Below are 19,200 nucleotides of genomic sequence, written 5' to 3'. Positions count from 1 at the left end.
TTAAAATGCTTAGAAAATTCCTAACTATAGTAAGAAATCAACCAATAATAGCTCTTATTAGTAGACAATTTCATAATTATGGTTGCTTCCAGGAGGCAGAAGCTAAGTCCCAAATGCAGATTAATTACTGAGTGTTTATACCTCTTACACATTTCTAAGACACATTTCTTATACTTAGGGAATTATTTGCCAATCTAACTTTAAGGGAACTTGAAAATGCAGGTATCCCTTTAGGGAGAGAGAATAACTTGAATGCAAAGTGAAGAGTTTCTTAGTTTCTTCCTGTAAAGCTTTCTTCTATCCCAGCCCTCTATGACTTGGGTCGTGGAGACTTCCTGGGTATATCATAGCTGGCCAGTGGACTGGGCCCTAGGCAAGGATTCCCCCTCTTATCCCTGGGATTTTTTTCTTTTTTTTTTTTTTTTTTTTTTTACCAGTCATCTTTTATTTGGAGGTTAATTCCCATTAGGACATGAAAGGATTCAGCAACGATCGAGATTGTGTTCCTCACGGAGGGGCTCAGGCCAAGGTCATGGGGTCGGGGGGTGGTGCAGAGCATGTCCTCTTCAGTGGTATTTGCGGAGCCGCTCGTGCTTGAGATGCTTGTAGGAAATGCAGTAGTTGAAGAGCACATAGCATGCCAGCACCATGGTAATCCCCGAGATGCTCCCTTTCCTCACGTTAATGTACTTGTTGTAGTACCGGTAGTAACCTCTTTGAAATGCTCCGAGAATGCCACTAGGGCTGAAGTCCCGCGTCAAGATCCAGCTTGGCAGCTCCCCCAGTTTGACCTCTAGAAGTTTCTTGTCCTTCACTGGTACGACTGACGCCATCTTGGAGTCCTGGTGTCCGCTGTGCCTCGGGATTTTTTTCTTAACCAAGTAGTGCCACAAATTAGCCTGCTTATCTGATCTCTTTATGATTCTGAGAACTTTAGGGGTCAGTGACCTTCCAGCAAAGTGTTCTGATTAGGATTACTATAGCCACACTTTTGATGAAATAAACTAAACACAAAGGGGAAAATATAAGCATCCCACATCTGATGCTAAAGGGGTCAGCACTTTTCTGGGAAATTTTTCTCATCTTTCAATAATAACATCTTTTCACCCTTCACTTTCCAAAATAACATCTTTTCTCCCTCACTTCCCAAATCTATACAGGACTTTATTTTTTTCTTAAGAGACAGGGATCTTCCTGTGTCACCCACGCTGGAGTGCAGTGGGGTGACCATGGTTCACTGCAGCCTCAAACTTCTGGGCTCAAGCTATTCTCCACTTCAGCCTTCAGAGTAGCTGGGACTGCAGGTATGCACCACCTGCCCAGTTATTTTTTTTTAAATTTGTTTAGAGATGGGGTCTCGCTGTGATGCCATAACGGTCTCAAACTCCTGGCCTCAAGCCATCTTCCCTCCTCAGCCCCCTGAGCAGAGTAGCTGGGATTTCAGATGCAAGCTGCTGTGCCTGGAAAATTTTCTTTTTTAACTCACATAGAACTATTGCTGTAAAACTAAGAACTATACTTAACCAGAGTTTCAGACGATTGAAGTGCTCTTGGATATTTTAGCAATGTTCGGGGATTTCTGGTGCTTAGCAGAGGGTATATTTTTGGGAGAGGGTATATTTTTGCTATTCTAATAGAACTCTTTGAGTAGCAAATTTGGCTAAGAAATGGTGGTAAGATGGATGTGTGCATTTTGTACCTATCTTGCCAAGGTTGTTCTACTCTACTATGAAAACTCCCATTACTCTAATATTTTTACAGTTCTTTTTTTAGTTGAGAGCGTGAGATTGGGAGGATGAGAGCTGGAAGAGAAAATGAGAGAGAAGTTGAAGTAGGGGAGCGGGTAGAGGAAGGAGGGGAGAGAGAGAGAGAGAATGCACACTGTACAGAAAAATTGCAAAGCAGATACTATCAGTTTCAAATTTCAGCCCTATCTCTCCTCTTAGCACCTTTAGTAGTGTTTGTAAAGGTTGTACTACTTCCTTTAATAGTTCAGCATTGTTTTTAGCCAGTTGCCAACTAATATTCAGATCACAGGCAGTAATTCAAACACTTTCTGGGTGGATATGTGGATAAGAGGTCATCTGAAGACTGAAAGACGTAAATACTCCAAGGCATCATCTTTTGCAATGAACCACATTTCAAATACCAAAACAGTATGAAAGAGCCTAGTGGGTCAGAAAGGCTGGCTGTAGAACACCTCCTCACAAAAACCTCAAGATTCCACTTGAAAATAAGGCCCATCCTGATCATGCAAAAGACTGGATAGGTCTGAATGGCTCCATGAAAATCACTACCAGAAAGACAATGCAAAGCTCTTCGTTCTAGACTATGAGTGAGTAAACCATCTTCATTCTTTCTAATAAACAGGACAATATGGGTACAGCTTTCCTCCCCTCGTATATGTTTGGTGTTTTGATTCTTGCGTTTTTCTAACTTTGGGGTTTATTATTCAATGTTATCAAATGAGATCATTCTGTGAGGCTATCCTGGAGAATTATCTACCCCATAGTACTTGTTTCACTTTTATTGTGCACTTATTATGTTATGTATTGATTGATGGTAATATAGGAGATGCATGTTCACTGTTGCCCCACTGACCTATGAGTGCTGTCATGGGGACTGTATAAGATTCATCTTTCCAGGCCCTGTGCTTAGCACAATATTTTGTCTAAAGTATTCACTGAATGTGTCCCTGGACATTGCACAACTTCTCTCATAGCATGAGTTCAACAGGGCAATTAATTGTTTCTCAGCCCCACTTCCTTGTATTTTATTGGCTGAGAGGGTCAGCAGAGAGTCTTGGAAATGGAAGAAACATTAATAGTTCAGCTTCTTGCCTACTCTTTCAACATTAAGCAAGGTCATATCTAAAATATCCCAGACACAGGGAAATTGATCTTATTTTAGAAGACATTCAGAGATACCACTAAAGTGATTTCTTTGAGATTAAATTTAGCATATCTTTGAATAAGTAACTCAAACATTCTCATGTTCAGCTACATTTCTGCTCTTTCTTCAGAAGCATTATTGACATACCAAGACTCTGCGCATTAGCCTGTGGGATAAAGACTTTGAGGATAAGTGCCATTCGCGCATATGTTTATCTTAATCTCATACTGGAAAACTAAAGATATGAAAGTTAGGATTGAAGATATGTATACATTTTAAATCTCCAAATTATTTTAAAAGATAATGGAAGCCATCCTATTTGGTCCCTACATTGCAAGTAAGATGGATTTCTTGGACATTTTACCAGGAGATTCGGCTTTAACACCCAATCTTCTCTAACGCAGCTCAGGCAGATGTGACCTTCTTTTTCTCTGACCTCTAAAAGCATGCTCCTATAATTCTCACAAGGCATAATGCCATTTTTATGTTGCTTTCTTTATGTTTCTTACCTTGCAAGTAGGGACAATATTGTCCTTAAGGAACTGCATCCCTCAAAGTGCCTAGTACAATGCCTTGCCTCAAACAGATTCTCGTGAAAGATTTGTTGAACACATATTCGCTTAAGTGACTTCTCTCTCAAAAAATACCAAAGAGACTGAGTACATATGTTTACCTATTTAACCATTAATGGGGATGAGAATATGAATCTAATGGGGAATCAATTGGACCAGAGACTCAAGATTATCAGCTTTTTGTTGGCATCTTTTAAAATGCTCATTTCCTATTTAGGTGACTTATGTAATCCAACAAGGTTAAAACCCTCTTTCCTAGGTTCTGGGTAATTTATGATTTTTTTCCATTATTATCTAAAAACATATACAGAAGGAAAATCCAGTTTAAATTGTCCAGAAGGTAATTTCTCCAAAGCAATAAACCATTTTTAGGCTCAGAGCCAGGTTAGTTCCTACACACGTAATCCCTTGGGGCCTTCAGGTCACCAGCGAAAGGCCTCGGAAAATTTAATTAAAGAGATTTCCAGGAAGGGGAAAGAAATTAAAGAAATTGGTCACTACAACATGAGGGAGTTTTCCTATCCAATACAAAGGTCTTACACACAGGACACACCAAAGTCTGGAAGGCAAGTGAGATCTTCCAGAAGCCTCTGCAATGAACACTATTTAATAGCACAGTGCTATTGTCAACCATGAGAAAGAATGTTAGAGGGCAAGGTTATTTCATTTAGCATTTAATTATTTCTATTCTGTGCAAGACACTGGCATAGGTGTTATGGACACAAAAAGAAGCAAGATAAAAGTCTTTATCCGCAGGGGGCTGTTGGTTATCTTTAGGGGTGAGAAGACATACAAGAAAGCAACCAGTTGCTGGATTATATGAGGAAGGCTGTGACAGAGGCCATACCAGATGCTGCAGGAACACAGAAGAGGAAGGATCTACGCCCTTTGATGAATTCCCAGGAAGGCTTCCCAGATGTGTCAGTGGGCTCTTGAAGGGTGAGTTGTTGTGAAAACTAGAAAAGGCATTCTGAATAGTGAGGGCAAGATGGTAAAAGGACACAGAGGCATGCAGCGGCACGCAGTGCATGGTGAAATAGAAGAAGCAGGAGTAGCTGGAGCCTGTTCTCTATGTGGGTGAACAATGAGGCTCAGGAAAGCAGGCGCCAATTCATGCCCAATGCTGTTTCAAAAAATGGATGACAAACCACATAAAAACCCACAGGGAGGATGTGTCTGAATGCCACAGTAACACAATTTACCATTATTCAGAGAGAAGTCAATGTATTGTTTCATGGTCTAGAAGAAGGGAATTCAGTGAGGTGTAGGAATAATAATTCACAGAAGATGCCAGAGAATTACATCAGAAAGAGGGGTATCATATCTTTCGATGTGATTAGAACTTTTAGGAGCCTCATCCAAATTTAGAAAGTGGCAAACATCTTAGACACACTTTCCATGTTTAAGGTGGCTTGTATGTGTGTGTGTGTTTATGATATTATTCAATAGGCAGAACATACTGCACTTTTAACTAAAGAAAATCACCAGGGAGATTTTATAGGAGACCAGGGAGAAATGAAACAGAGATGAGCCGGATACAGTTATAAGTCGCCAATTTTATTACAGTGTTTAACAGATATAGGTAGTACAACATTTAAATGACTACCATCATTTTATTTAGTCCTGTATCACAAAGCTGTCACCAGTTCCAGTAGCATTCAGCTAATTAATACTAAAATTACTTTGCTAGGATTATGCAGCAAATGATGATGAAAGAAACATCCTGCAATTACATTCTTAAATCCTTGACTATTTATAATAATCCACTTCCATATAAAAGTGATATCCCATTGGTAAATATAGTATTGCATTTGAGTAACTCTGCAATACCTGTAATAACTACCATTTATTGAACACCTATTTTATTTCACACTTCATTCATACTGCAAAGTTTTTACAAGTTATTATCATTCTATTCTTACAGGTGAGAAAACCAGCTCTGAAAGGCTAAGACACTTGGCCAACATCACAGAGCTACTAAGCGATAGAGCCAGGATTCAAACACAGGACAGCAAAATTTGTGTCCTTGCTGCTATTAATGGCAATCTATACTCATAATATTAAATGTGTCTAAAGAATAGCTACAGCTATGTTTCCCTGTTTCCCACTGAGCCCAACTGAAAGGTAGCTGGGAACAGGAGAGGAAGGTGATCAGGGAACACATTCCAGTGATGTGGGACTTCTCTTACCCTCTGCATTTCCTCTTTCAGATGCTCATCTACTGAAAAGGCTTCAACTTTCACCTTTGCTGATGATGTTCCAGTCCCAGTGTGCCCAATCTGAATTCTTCCTCAGCCTCTCCTTAGCCTCCTATCCTCCATTCCTTCTCCTATGATCTAGGCAGACATTGAGGATTATGCCTGGCACATTTTCTCAGGGGGCCAAGACACAGCCTTAATTTTCCACTCAACTGGGAGCTCTAGGCACCCATTACCATTCAGAGTTGGCATTCAAGACAATTTTGTTTTTTTCCTGAATCTAGGCTGTTTTTTTTTCTTTAATCGCCTTAAGGAATATACCTTTTAAAGTGTCTCAAAGGATTTCATTCCTCCATTCATTCAGCAAACTATAAAGAGCTTCCCATGTGCTGGCTATTGAATGCAACATCCTCCCTTTTCAAACTCTCTCCTGCTCAACAGGTCCCCGGCTATCAATGATACCAGCAATAGCAATGAAAGAGTAAATATACACCAGATAACACAGGTGAGTGGGCACAGCTCTCCATGCCACCCTAGTTCCTCACAAAGGCATGTCCAATATTTGGAGGTACTGACAGCTTGAGAGGAAGGAGAAAGCCACCAGGTCAGAGAAACTCTGAGCTGTAGGCTTGCTGCCTTTCTTACCTACATTTGAGGAAAGGCCAGGTTAGCATCCAAGAGTCCACTCTATCACCATATAAGGGATTCCATGCCAGACACATACACTTCTATTTCCTAATGCTGGTCCTGGGTCTACAGTGGTCTTGTCATAATCAGTACACCATTCTAGTTCAAGCCCTTATCCCCTCCTATATGGATAACTGTAACAGACTGTCCTCTCCAGTTCATCCTATAAATGCCATAACCAAACTCTACCCCCAGTTTTAACCCCTAGTAATCACTGATTTGTTTTATAGATTGGTGCAACAGTAATTGTGGTTTTTGCCATTAAAAGTAATGGCGAAAGTCATGCTTAGCCTCCTATTTGGCGAAACTGTAATGGTGAAAACTGTAATTACGGTTGCATCAACCTAATACAACAATGCAATTTTGTTTTTTAAGAATGTCAAACAGGCCCGGCACGGTGGCTCAAGCCTGTAATCCCAGCACTTTGGAAGGCCGAGGCGGGCGGATCACCACGTCAGGAGTTTGAGACCAGCCTGACCAACACGGTGAAACCCCGTCTCTACTAAAAATACAAAAATTAGCTGGGCATGGTGGCGTGTGCCTGTAGTCCCAGCTACGCGGGAGACTGAGGCAGGATAATTGCTTGAACCCGGGAGGCAAAGGTTGCAGTGAGCCAAGATCGCACTGCACTCCAGCCTGGGTGACAGAGCGAGACTCTGTCTCAAAAAAAAAAGTCAAATAAATGAGATTATACAGTGTGTAATTTTCTGACATTGACTTCTTTCACTCAGCATACTTTTGAAATTTATTCAAGGTATTACATGTAGTGTGTCTAGCAGTGTGTCTCTTTTACTTGTTGAGTAGTATTCCATGGTACAAACGTACCAGTCTGTTTATTCATTCCGCTGTTGAATGATATCTTGGTGAATTTTGGGGTGCTTATGAAGGGAGCTGTTATAAATATGCATGTATAGGTTTTTATGCAAACATAATTTTCTGTTTCTCTAAATATCCAGCAATAGGACTCCTGGGTTGTATGGTAAGTACATGTTCAACATTTTATAATAAGAGAAAAAAGTTCGATTAAGTCCAATTAATAGTTCTGATTAAGATTTATCAGTCTTTTATTTTCTGAATTATGCTTTTTGTGTCATGTCTAAGAACTCTTTGCCTAATCCTAGGTCACAAAGATTTTTCTCCTAGGTTTTCTTTGAAAAGTTTTATACTTTGAACTTGGACAAATGATCCATTTTGAGTTAATTTTTCCATAAGATAAAAGGTTTTGGTTGAGAGTTTTGCTTTATTTGTTTTTGTATATGTAGATTTCTATTTTAAAAACATGATTTGTTAAAAAGACAATTCTTTCTCCATAAAGTTGCTATGCAACTTTGCCAAAAATCAATTGGCCACATTTATATGAATCTATTTCTGAACTTTTTATTCTGTTCCATTGATCTATTTGTCTCTCTCTTTGCCACCCTGTCTTGATAACTGAAGCTTTATAGTAAGTCTTAAAACTGTGTAATGTAATTCCTCCAACTTTATTTCTTTTCCAAATTGTTTTAACTGTTCTTATTCCTTTGCCTTTCATATACATTGTAGAATCAGGTTGTGTATATATAGAATAACCTCATAGGATTGTGAGTGGAATGGCGTAAAATCTATAGACCAATTTGTGGGGAATTAACATCACTACCATGTTAAGTATTCTTGTCCATAAATAAGGTATGTTTTTCCATTAATTTAGGTCTTATTTGATTTCTTTCATCAGCACTTTTTAGTTTTTGGCATACAAATCCCATACATATTTTGTTAGCCCTATATCATTTCCCCCATTTTATCCCTATTTCTTAAATAGTATTGATTTTTAATTTTATTTACCAATTGAAATACTGTTAATTTTTGTCTGATCATGTTGTATCCTGCTACCTTGCTAAACTCACTTAAACTTCTAGCAGTTTTTGGTAGATTCCTTAGATGTTCTACATAGACAATCAAAACTGTGTATTATGCATATAGGGGTAGTTTTGCTTCCTTTCTGATCTATATAATTTTCATTTCTTTTTCTTACTGCATTGGCTAGGACTCCCAGTACAATGTTGAATAGAAGCAGTGAGATTGGACATCACTGCCTTCTCCAGTGTTGGGGGGAAAAGTTCAGTCTTTCACACTAAGTTTGATATTACCTGTAGTGACTTTTTGTTTGGTTGGTTGGGTTTTTTAGTAGATACTCTTTATCAGGTAGAAGAAACTCCCTCCTTTTTCTAGTTTGGTGATAGATTTTATCATGAAAGAATAAATATTGAGTTTTGTTATCTGCCTCAACTGACAGTGTCTTCTTTATACTATTAAGGTGGTGGATTACACTGACTGATTTTTAAAAGTAATAAATCAGCCTACAGTTTCCAGTATGGGTTGCTCTTGGTCGTATTGTATTATTTCTTTTTCTATATTGCTGAGTTTGATTTGGTAATATTTTGTTGAGAATTTTTGTGCTCTATAGTGTTATTCTTTATTTTATTATCTTTGGTTTTTGTGTCAGGCTCATTCTGGCTTTATAAAATTAGTTGAGAAGAGATTGGGTAGACATGCTGTTATTTCTTCTTTAAATGTTTGGTAAAAAACTGCAGTGAAACCATTTGGGTCTGGAGGTTTCTTTTCTGACAGAACTTTAACTACAGATTCAACTTTTTAAATAGTTACAGGACTACTCAGATTCTATTGAATCTTGGATGAGTTTTGGTTGTTTGTGGTTTGCTAGGAATTGGTCCATTCCATCTATATTGTTGAATTGAGATGAGCAGAGTTGTTTGTAATATTCTCTTTTTAATTTCTACACAGTCTGTAATAGCCTCTCTATCATTCTGATATGGTAATTTAATTCTTCTTTTTTTCTGGATTGATCTTTTTAAATGTTTATCCATTTAGTTGTCTCCCTCAAAGAACTGCTTTTATTTTTATTGATTTTTTCTCTATTGTTTTTCAATTTAAATTAATTTCTGCTCTCATCTTTGTTTTGTTTTGTTTTTTTTCCTGCTTACTTTAGGTCTCATTTAGCCTTTATTTTCTAGTTTCTAGTTTAAAGTGGAAGCCAAGGTCATTATATGAAGACCTTTTTTCTTTACTAACAGAAGTTTAGCGCTATAAATTCCCCCTCTCAAGTAATGCTCTAGTGGAATCTCACTTCAAAATACTTTATAATTTTCCTTGATTTCCTCTTTGGTACATGGCTCACTTAGGAATGTTATTTCATTTCTAAATATTTTGAAAATTTTTGCAGAGATCTTTTTGTTATTCATTTCTAATTTAGTTCCATTCTAATTAGTAAACATACTTTGTGTGACTTGGATCTTTTTCATTTATTGAAAAGTTGTTTTATGGCCCAGAATGCAGTCTATTGAGGTAACTGTGCCATCTACACTTGAAAATAATGTGTATTCTGACTGAATATCCTATAAATGTTCAGAGTATCCTATAAGTGTCAATTAGTTGATTGCGTTGTTCAAATCTTAAAGTCCTCTTTAGAATCAATCAGTAGGGAGAACATGCTGTACGTTCCAGATGTTGATAAATGCATTAATAAGCCTATTTTATGTGACATCTCAGATTTAGCTTCTTTGAAGGGTAAACCTCTTTAGAAGAATTGGAATTAAAATTGATGAAGTGTCAAAATTTTATGATACAAGTCTTAGAGACATTATTACACTCATACTTGAATAGTCAACTGCAGAGAAAATATCTTTTGTAACTAATTAAAAACACCAGCTGTACCCAACATCTCACTGCCTTGAGTCAACTGGCAAGTCCCTTTGCTTTTTTGCCACTCACTGTGATGCTCCAACAATTCAGAATTTGTAATTTTCCTAAAGATTTAGTAGTTCAGACAGAATTGTGCATTTTTTTCTTCTTCTGAGTATTTGAGAAACAGAAAATTTAGCCAGGATATCATACTGTGGCCAATCTTTTATTTTAAAGCTCTGCTGGAAATCCCATAAACATGTCTTGAATAATTCTGCCATGATGGAAGGCAAGAAAAATGGGACAGGAAGCCGTGTGAGGAAAGAGACTTTACAACTAAGACTTTGAAGCCACAACAATTCGATAATAAAAGAGAATGAAGAGTTAGGCTCTGGGGTAATTGAAACTTTTTCTTCCATCTTTCCTTCCTTAAAAACAAATCATAGGTCAATATACCATACCAGATGTGCTGAGATAATTCTCCCAATAGAAAACACCTAAAATGCTATGGAAAATATTAAAAATTATTTTTTTGTTGAAGTCACAGCTGAGCTAGTGGTAAAATAATTATTACCAACACCGAATCCATAGATAAGCATGTTTTCAAAAAGAAAACATTATCCTGGCCGGGCATGGTGGCTCACACCTGTAATCCCACTACTTTGGGAGGCCGAAGCAGGTGGATCACCTGAGGTCAGGAGTTCAAGACCAGCCTGGCCAACATGGTGAAACCCCATCTCTACTAAAAATACAAAAATTAGCCAGGAGTGGTGGTGGGCGCTTGTAATCCTAGCTCTTCAGGAGGCTGAGGCAGGAGAATCACTTGAACCCAGGAGGCGAAGGTTGCAGTGAGCCAAGATTGTACCACTGCACTTCAGATGGGGCAACGAGAGTGAAATTCCGTCTCCAAAAAAAAAAAAAAAAAAAAAAAAAAAAAAAAAATTATCGTTAGAGGGCTTACAGGTAAATAAACAAGCAGTCGAGAAACAGGTAATTTTCCTCTTACACAAATTAGCTCAGAGTATAGAAAAAGGTAAAACATGCCTTAACTTTTCCATGAGCCTACTAAAAACTTGGTAACAAAAAACGACAAGGCAATGTGTGTATAACACATACACATATGTATATCTCTAATATCACTCTTGAATATAGATGCAAAAATCACATACAAAATATCAACAAATCATACCCATTTAAAGGAACCAGAGCTTCTTAAAGAAATGGCTAACTCTATATCTGATAAAGGCAAGAACAGAAAAGAAAAAAAAAGCTTAGCCTGGAACATCTTGTTGTTCCAGAAAGCAAAGAGACTTTTAAACATGAATGAAATTATATCAAAAGAAAATAGAATAAATTGAGAAGTGGCTTCTAGTGGACTAACATGGGATAACTTGAAAATCAAAAGGAATAACTCTATTGGATGGAAACACATCAAAACTATAAAAATCTATGGTAGCAAAAACGCAAAACCAAAACCACCCCATTGATCATCACTGGTGGCTGCTAGGACAAAAATTCATAGTCTGAAAGTGATAAATAAAGGAAAAGAATGAAACATTTATCCTATCTTTCCTGTATGAACTCTGTTTCATTGTACCTAAAAAGTTGACAAGGAAACGTTCTTTTACAAAAAAGAGTTTAGTTAATAAATGCAAGATTCATAATAGAATTAGAGAATCACCATTTTACAACCTGTAATGAAATAATACATGTGCGTAATAGTTGTAGATGGATGCTGAAACCATTAGGTAAATGATGATGGGGGACTTTAAGATGGCTGATTCCACCTGTGTCCACTGATTAATCTTAACATCACCAAGTGTGGGACCATCAGATATTTCGTACATCACAATGCGATGCAATAGGAAAGACACAGTACCACCTATGAAGTGTTCTTGACTGAAAAATTGAACCTAACCTAAATAATGCCTCTAGATCTGAATTTTGGTTAACAGGAAAAGTGGGGACTAGAAGGATAAGTTAAATGGTGCCATGAGGAAGCAATTAGCAAAATGCAGAATGAATATTGTAGGCCAAATGACCCAGTTTCCCTGACAAGTCAAAGTCTTACAAAAGGGAATGAATGGTGTAGAGACTGCTGTAAAGAAGCTTTAAGAGACCTAAAAGTGATGTGCAATTTCCAGTGTATGAACATCCTTTTATATAATAACGTGGGGAGGACAAAATTACATAAAAAGTACCTCAGAGACTTTCCTGAAAACGTGAGTATAAAACAGGTATTAAATTATATTAAGGAACTTCCATTAATTCTTTTGGGTGTAATAATGGGATGGATGCTATATCTTCTAAAAGTGCCTACCAGTTAATGATGCATATTATGGTATTTATGGGTGAAATGACATGATGTCTAAGATTTGCTTTTAAATACTCTAAAAAAATGGAGGTAGGGGAAGGATAGATGAAGAAAAAAAATAGCAAAACACTGACATCTTTTTTTTTTTTTTTTTTTTTGAGACGGAGTCTTGCTCTGTCACCCAGGCTGGAGTGCAGTGGCTGGATCTCCACTCACTGCAAGCTCCGCCTCCCGGGTTTACGCCATTCTCCTGCCTCAGCCTCCCAAGTAGCTGGGACTATAGGCGCCCACCACCTCGCCCGGCTAGTTTTTTGTATTTTTTTAGTAGAGACGGGGTTTCACCATGTTAGCCAGGATGGTCTCGATCTCCTGACCTTGTGATCCGCCCGTCTCGGCCTCCCAAAGTGCTGGGATTACAGGCTTGAGCCACCGCGCCCGGCCAACACTGACATCTTTTAAGGCTGGGTGATAACATTAGGATGCGTTTTACTACTCTTTCATTGTATATAGAACATATATACGTATACATACATACACGTTATGGCTGTCTAGTTTGAAGACTCCAAAACTGACTGTCATGAGTTTTAACTGGAAATAATAGAACTAGGGAAAGAACACACACACACACACACACACAAACAGTTTAAACTGGGAATATCACAAAGAAGTGGTAATCAAAAATTTTAACCCTGTATCATAAAAATCTTCCTGTTGTATTTAACATTATAGCTTAATTTTTAATGGCTGCATAACATGCAAATGGAAGTATATGCTTAGAATGTAAATTTTTGATTAAGTTGTGGGATCTTAGGTAAGTCCCTCATTTCTCTGGATGTCAGTTTTCTTTTTCTTTTTCTTTTTTTTTGGAGACAGAGTTTCAATCTTATCACCCAGGCTGGAGTGCAGGGGCGCAATCTCAGTTCACTGAAACCTCTGCCTCCCACGTTCAAGCGATTCTCCCACCTCAACCTCCCGAGTAGCTGGGATTACAGGCACATACCACCATGCCTGGCTAATTTTGTGTTTTTAGTAGAAATGAGGTTTCACCATGTTGGTCAGGCTGGTCTCAAACTCCTGACCTCAGGTGATTTGCTTGCCTTAGCCTCCCAGAGTGCTGGGATTACAGGTGGGAGCCACTGTGCCCAGCCTGGATGTCAGTTTTCCGATTTGAAAAATAGATTCACAGATTACACAATCAATAATATCCCTTATAGTTCTAATTTCCATGATCTTAATAAGTTAAAAGAGCAGTAAAAAAAAAAAAAAAAAAAGCTTCATGTGTATCAAAGTAAATCTATAAATCTCCTACGAAAATTGTTTGATCTATCTCTCATTTAAACTTATTTTATGTGACCCTATATTATATTTTACTCTTAAAAGGTTTGGGTTCAGTTAGCACAATTATTTCTACCATGGCAGAACATACTTCTTCCAACTCCTTGTTTTCTCTTATGCCTGATGGCCTGACAACATTCTATGTCCAATAAATGCCTGCTGAAATGAGAAATCTTTGTGGATAGCAATGGGGATAGTTGTGATACTTATTAACAACTGGAAAAGTAGAAACGTGAGATTTCATATCTAGAACGAGACATAACATACTTTTCATATCTAGAATGAGACTGAACATACTTTTGTTTCAATAATCGTTTTTATAATATTATCAGTGGTATCTGCCTCATCCGTTAGACTGCAAGTTCTAGAACAGCAGGGAACACACTTGTCTTTTATGTATATTTCTTTTTGGGGGTGGTGGTGGGGAGGGACAGAGTCTCACTCCATCGCCCAGGCTGGAGTGCAGAGGCACCATGTCAGCTCACTGCAACTTCTGTCTCTGGGGTTCAAGCAATTCTCCTGCCTCGGCCTCCCGAGTAGCTGGGATTACAGGTGCCCACCACCATGCCCAGCTAATTTTTTTATATTTTTAGTAGAGACAGAGTTTCACCATGTTGGCCAGGCTGGTCTTGAACTTCTGACCTCAGGTGATCCACCCGCCCTGGTCTCCCAAAGTGTTGGGATTACAAGCGTAAGCCACACAACCTGGCCCTTAATATACTTCTTAAATGAAAGGATGGATAACTGTTCCTCTCAGCTTGAACTTAAAGAAAATTACCTGTGTTTCTAAAATCTATCTTTAGCCATAGGCTATAATACTCATACTCATATTTTAATTGATAAAAACATCACAATGTACTCTGTGTGGACTCAAAATGTTCTAAATTATGTAGATATATATACTATATATATGTAAAAAATTTTTAAAAAATGTTCCAGTCTTTTTTATTCAAACTGAAACATCCCCTGTAACATTGCAGTCTTCCCTAGTTACATCTCCATAAGGTTTCTTCTTCTCCTAGCAAAGCTGCTGGAAATAAGAGTCAATATTCCCTAACATCTTTGACCCTCTCATTCTTCTCTGACAATGTCTCAGCTTTCTCTTTCCATATTCAGCCAAAGGTGAGATAATACTCTTTTCACCTTTTGACTTCCTATTAACACCTCAAAACATTGCGGTAAGCTTCCACTTCTCACCTCTTCACTGATCCTCATTAAGATGATCAAGACATCTAAGTTTTTAATTTAGTAGATACCTTGTTTGATCTCTCAGCTGTGTTTGACACTATTGCCACTCCCTTATTCTTGGAATTTTCTCTTCCATTAATTGCCAAAACATTGCATTACCCTGGCTTCCCATCTACCTCCCAGGCTACTACTTCTCATTCCTCTTCATGGGTTTACTCGATATTTATCCCCATCTTCCCTCTGAAACAATCCTTAACTCTCTTCTCTCATTCTGTCCAGGATTCAATTGCTTCTTCTATGTTGATAATTCACAGATCTCTATTTGTAACTCAATTCTTCATCCTGAGCTCCAGAAGATAAATGTACCATCTTCCCTCATGCTTTTGGGTCTGCACACATTCTATTTCTTCTCACTGGATCAATTTCCACTGCTCAATAATTTGAGAAAATTTTCCTCCTCCTTCAATTTAGCTCAAATGTCTATCTTCTCTGTAAAGCTCTTGTGAGAACCCCAGGCAGGTTTGAGTGCTTTCCTTCCTCTTGCTGCACTTTGTATAGACTTTAATTCAAGGAAGTATCTCATTCTTTAACTGCTTGAATATGGGCTCCATTGGACAGCAAAGTGCCATAGAGACGGGCTTTGATTTCCATTTTTATAGTCCCAATTCCTAGGACAGTATTTGTTGCCTAACAGAAACTCAATAAATGTTCATTGGATGAATACATAAATCTTTTATTGTTATAAACCTGCTTTTCACATTTATTCTCAAAATCAATTCTCCAATCTCCTTGAGAAGTAGATATTATTATTATGACCCCTATTTTACAAATGAGGAAAAACAAAATTTTCCCACAAGCACACATTTGTTAAATGGCAGACCGGTAACGTGTACCCAAATCTTCATTCTGTATCCAGGGTTCCAGTGCATATGGGAGTAAAACACAATTAAGCAACATGAGTAGAATACAATAGATAATATTAATGACTTTTGCTTATCTAAATAATAAAGATTACTAGTTAATAGAAACAAAGGAGCAGTTTTCCACTAAAATTTTTTCCATAATAAAATATTCCTTGGCTGGGCATGGTGGCTCATGCCTGTAATCCTAGCACTTTGGGAGCTCGAGGCAGGCAGATCACTTGAGGTCAGGAGTTTGAAACCACCGTGGCCAACGTGGTGAAACCCCGTCTTTACTAAAAATACAAAAATAATTAGCCAGGCATTGTGGTGTGTGCCTGTAATCCCAGCTACTTGGAAGGCTGAGGCAGGAGAATTTCTTGAACCCAGGAGGCGGAGGTTGCAGTGAGCCAAGATTGTGCCACTGCACTCCAGCCTGGGCGACAGAGTGAGACTTAGTCTCAAAAAAAGAAAAGAAAAGAAAAAACTGCCTTACACCAATGAGCCATACCGTTTTATTTCTACTTTCATAAGCATACTCTTTGAATAGGGTGTTCTTCACCAAAGACCCTATGATTTCTCTGCTCCCTCAGGCATTCAGAATTGGAAAACTAGATTGCTTTGTAGACCTAAATCTTTATTAATTAGTGAAGAGAAGATGTGTTTGGAGAAAAATCTCTAAAACACAATTGGACTACATTCAACTTGCACGTCTTGCCAATTTAATCATGGGTATCTAAAATATAATTTGTTCAAGACCTAACATTCTGAAGAAGAGCTAAGCAACCAGGTTTAAAGATATTTATGATAAATTATGTGGGTAACTTAACTGTAGCTTTCTCTGCTTAGAAAGAGCAGAAATAGTTCCCAAGAGTAACTGTTTTTTTTAACAAAAGAAATAGAGCCAAACCAAGCTATCTGGGGCCATGAAATGGTCAGGTGAAGAAGAATACCCACAAGATTACATTAATTAATATGAGTGATACTTCGTTTCCTCCCTGTCTTTTTAAAGGTCTTCTATATCTAAACATAACACATTATTGTATAAAATCTTAGTTACTGCTATATGTAATCTTCAAGGAACCATCATAATAGTTTTAAATTAACTTGAGCCCAAGGTAAGTCTTTTTTTTTTTTTTTTTTCATTCTTCTATTTTTCCAAGTTTTGCCCTTTCTTCTCTCCAAAGAGAAAACTTGCAGGAACATGAGCATGGCATGACCTTTCTTCCCTCCTCTCACATCAACTGCTGCTTGGCCTGATTGGAATCTGCATCCCAGGGTGGCCCAATGCCAAAACTGTAGAATGATTTTGGAATTAAAATGTAGACATTCACAGAGGTTTGGTAAAGTGCCCCTGCCATCTGCTACCTGACCTTTCTGTGTCATCACTATTGTCTTCCATTTCCATCCTCTCATCAACCTCATGGTCTGGAGACAACTTAGTTGCCTTCTGTCTACATAAATGAAGAAAACACAGCAGCTGTGCTGAGGGTGAGGCGTAGATGCTGAATGACACTGAATAAAAGGTATTTGCTGTGGCTGGCATGATCAGAGAGTCATGTAATTCTTTGCCCTTGGAAATAAGGATTTGTGTTTTCTGTCAATTTCAATATAGTTAGAACTGCACAGCACCATAAAGAAAAAGATGCAGCTACGCAGGTAGAGCCTCAGCTCTTACATCATGAGGCTGGAGGGAGACAAACATGTGAGGTATTTAGGGGCCAGTTGGGGAGGTCTAGCTCTGGAAATAAAGGAAGAGGGAGATTCAAGGCAAGTCTAGTCAAGAAAGTTGTTGGCCAGACTCGATGGCAGACTAGATCCAGGGGCAAAGGGAGAGAGATGAACCAGAGAAGATGGGGAGGGGCACATATGGAACAACAGGATACAAACCGGAAAAGGGGGAAGTGGAATAAAAGGGTGAGTAGTGGTTTTCCATTCCAGGTAGCCAAGAATTCCAAAACACCTAGTTTGTGCAGCTTCTGTAATGGGAGCCTTTGCAACTCTCAAAGGTGGCACCTAGAAATCCAGTGGAAACCCCACTGATGATCTCTAATGGAAATTTACTGTTTTTCTTCCACTGGGCACAATGCCAGGGTCCTGACAGGAGAGGTGATGAGAGAGGAGAAAAACTGATTAAGATATTCAGACTGTTTGTCAAAAGACGCTTAGGTCGGTTGGGAGAACTGTAGCTGAAAAGGAAAGCCTGGGTGAATTCATCATCGGGCCATTTGGAAAGAGGTCAAGACTACAGGGCACCACCTCAGAGGCTGACTTGAGCCTGGTGAACAAAACCTAATATGATTTAGACCTGTGTTCCCCATGGGTTCAAAGCAGCTAGAAAGAAACATGTAAACCCTGCATTCTTTGAGCTATGGGAGAATGAGGCTTTTTAGATTCAAATATTCATAAAATCCTTCATGACAACCAGCTGCCATGATTCCACATCACTGTTTGGTAATACATCGTGAAGAAGGCCTTAAAGTTTTCAGGAGTTAATCGTGCCCAATAAATTGAAGTATGAAGGAAACAAGATAAAAATGTTTCTATAAAATAACTTTTAAAAAGCATAAACTTATTGCAGATACTTGAAATCAAAGAATTAATTTAGAGTCAGAGAAACCAGAATGTGATGAGACAGAATATTATTTGTGAAAGAAGCTTCTATGAGAAAAGGATAAGTAACATCACCCTTATGAAAATTATTATTTTATTGTAAGCCATAAAATGATGGAACAGAGGCTACAACCTCATCATTATTCCCTTCTATTGATGCTTCCATGGGGCACTCAATTTGAGAAATTTCTTGGTAGTATAGTTTTACATAAAAGGCTCACATATCACTATAACCCCTGCCGTTCCCCAACCAAAAACAACAACAGGCCCTCAAAGTTAATATATGTGGAAGACCATAAGAACATCGATTTAAAATATTTTTGGGTAATATAATAAATGTTATTAAACTTTAGATAAAGAAAGTAAAATTTCAGAAGAAACTGAAGGACAAGATCATGCCAGTCAAATGAGCAACAAAAATATGAGATGGAGGAGACAGTGTGGTGAGGTACCTACCACAGATCTCTACATCCAAGTAATCAAAGTCTTTAGGATGCCAAAATTATTAATTCATTTATGTATCTATGATCCAGGCATTAAACACCTATTTAGTGATAGTTTTCCATGTGTTAGGCTCTGTGTTGGGAGCTGTTGAGACAGAGAAATTGGTCAAGGTCTCCTTTCTTGAGGAACTAACTTAAAATTTAATGGGGAAGGGCCAGGCGCAGTGGCTCACGCCTGTAATCCCAGCAGTTTGGGAGGCTGAGGTGGGCAGATCACCTGAGGTCAGGAGTTCGAGACCATCCTGGCCAATATGGTGAAGCCCCCCTCTACTAAAAATACAAAAATTAGCTGCGTGTGGTGGTATGTGCCTGTAATCCCAG

At 38.2% G+C, this 19,200-nt stretch overlaps 1 pseudogene across 1 annotated transcript; it reads right to left on the bottom strand.

Annotated features, from left to right (window-relative positions):
• Window positions 1–401: 401 nt before the first annotated feature.
• LOC104664259 lies at window positions 402–18,763 on the bottom strand (annotated as a pseudogene). Its single transcript, XR_748239.2, has 3 exons — window positions 18,758–18,763; window positions 18,189–18,191; window positions 402–858 (listed from the first exon to the last, which is right to left on the bottom strand). The product of XR_748239.2 is annotated as an ATP synthase subunit f, mitochondrial pseudogene (transcript).
• Between the last annotated feature and the right edge of the window lie 437 nt (window positions 18,764–19,200).

Source organism: Rhinopithecus roxellana, chromosome 16 (genome assembly GCF_007565055.1).
Source record: "Rhinopithecus roxellana isolate Shanxi Qingling chromosome 16, ASM756505v1, whole genome shotgun sequence".
NCBI classification, from domain to species: Eukaryota; Metazoa; Chordata; class Mammalia; order Primates; family Cercopithecidae; genus Rhinopithecus; species Rhinopithecus roxellana.
This window is presented reverse-complemented; position numbering and strand designations above follow the sequence as displayed.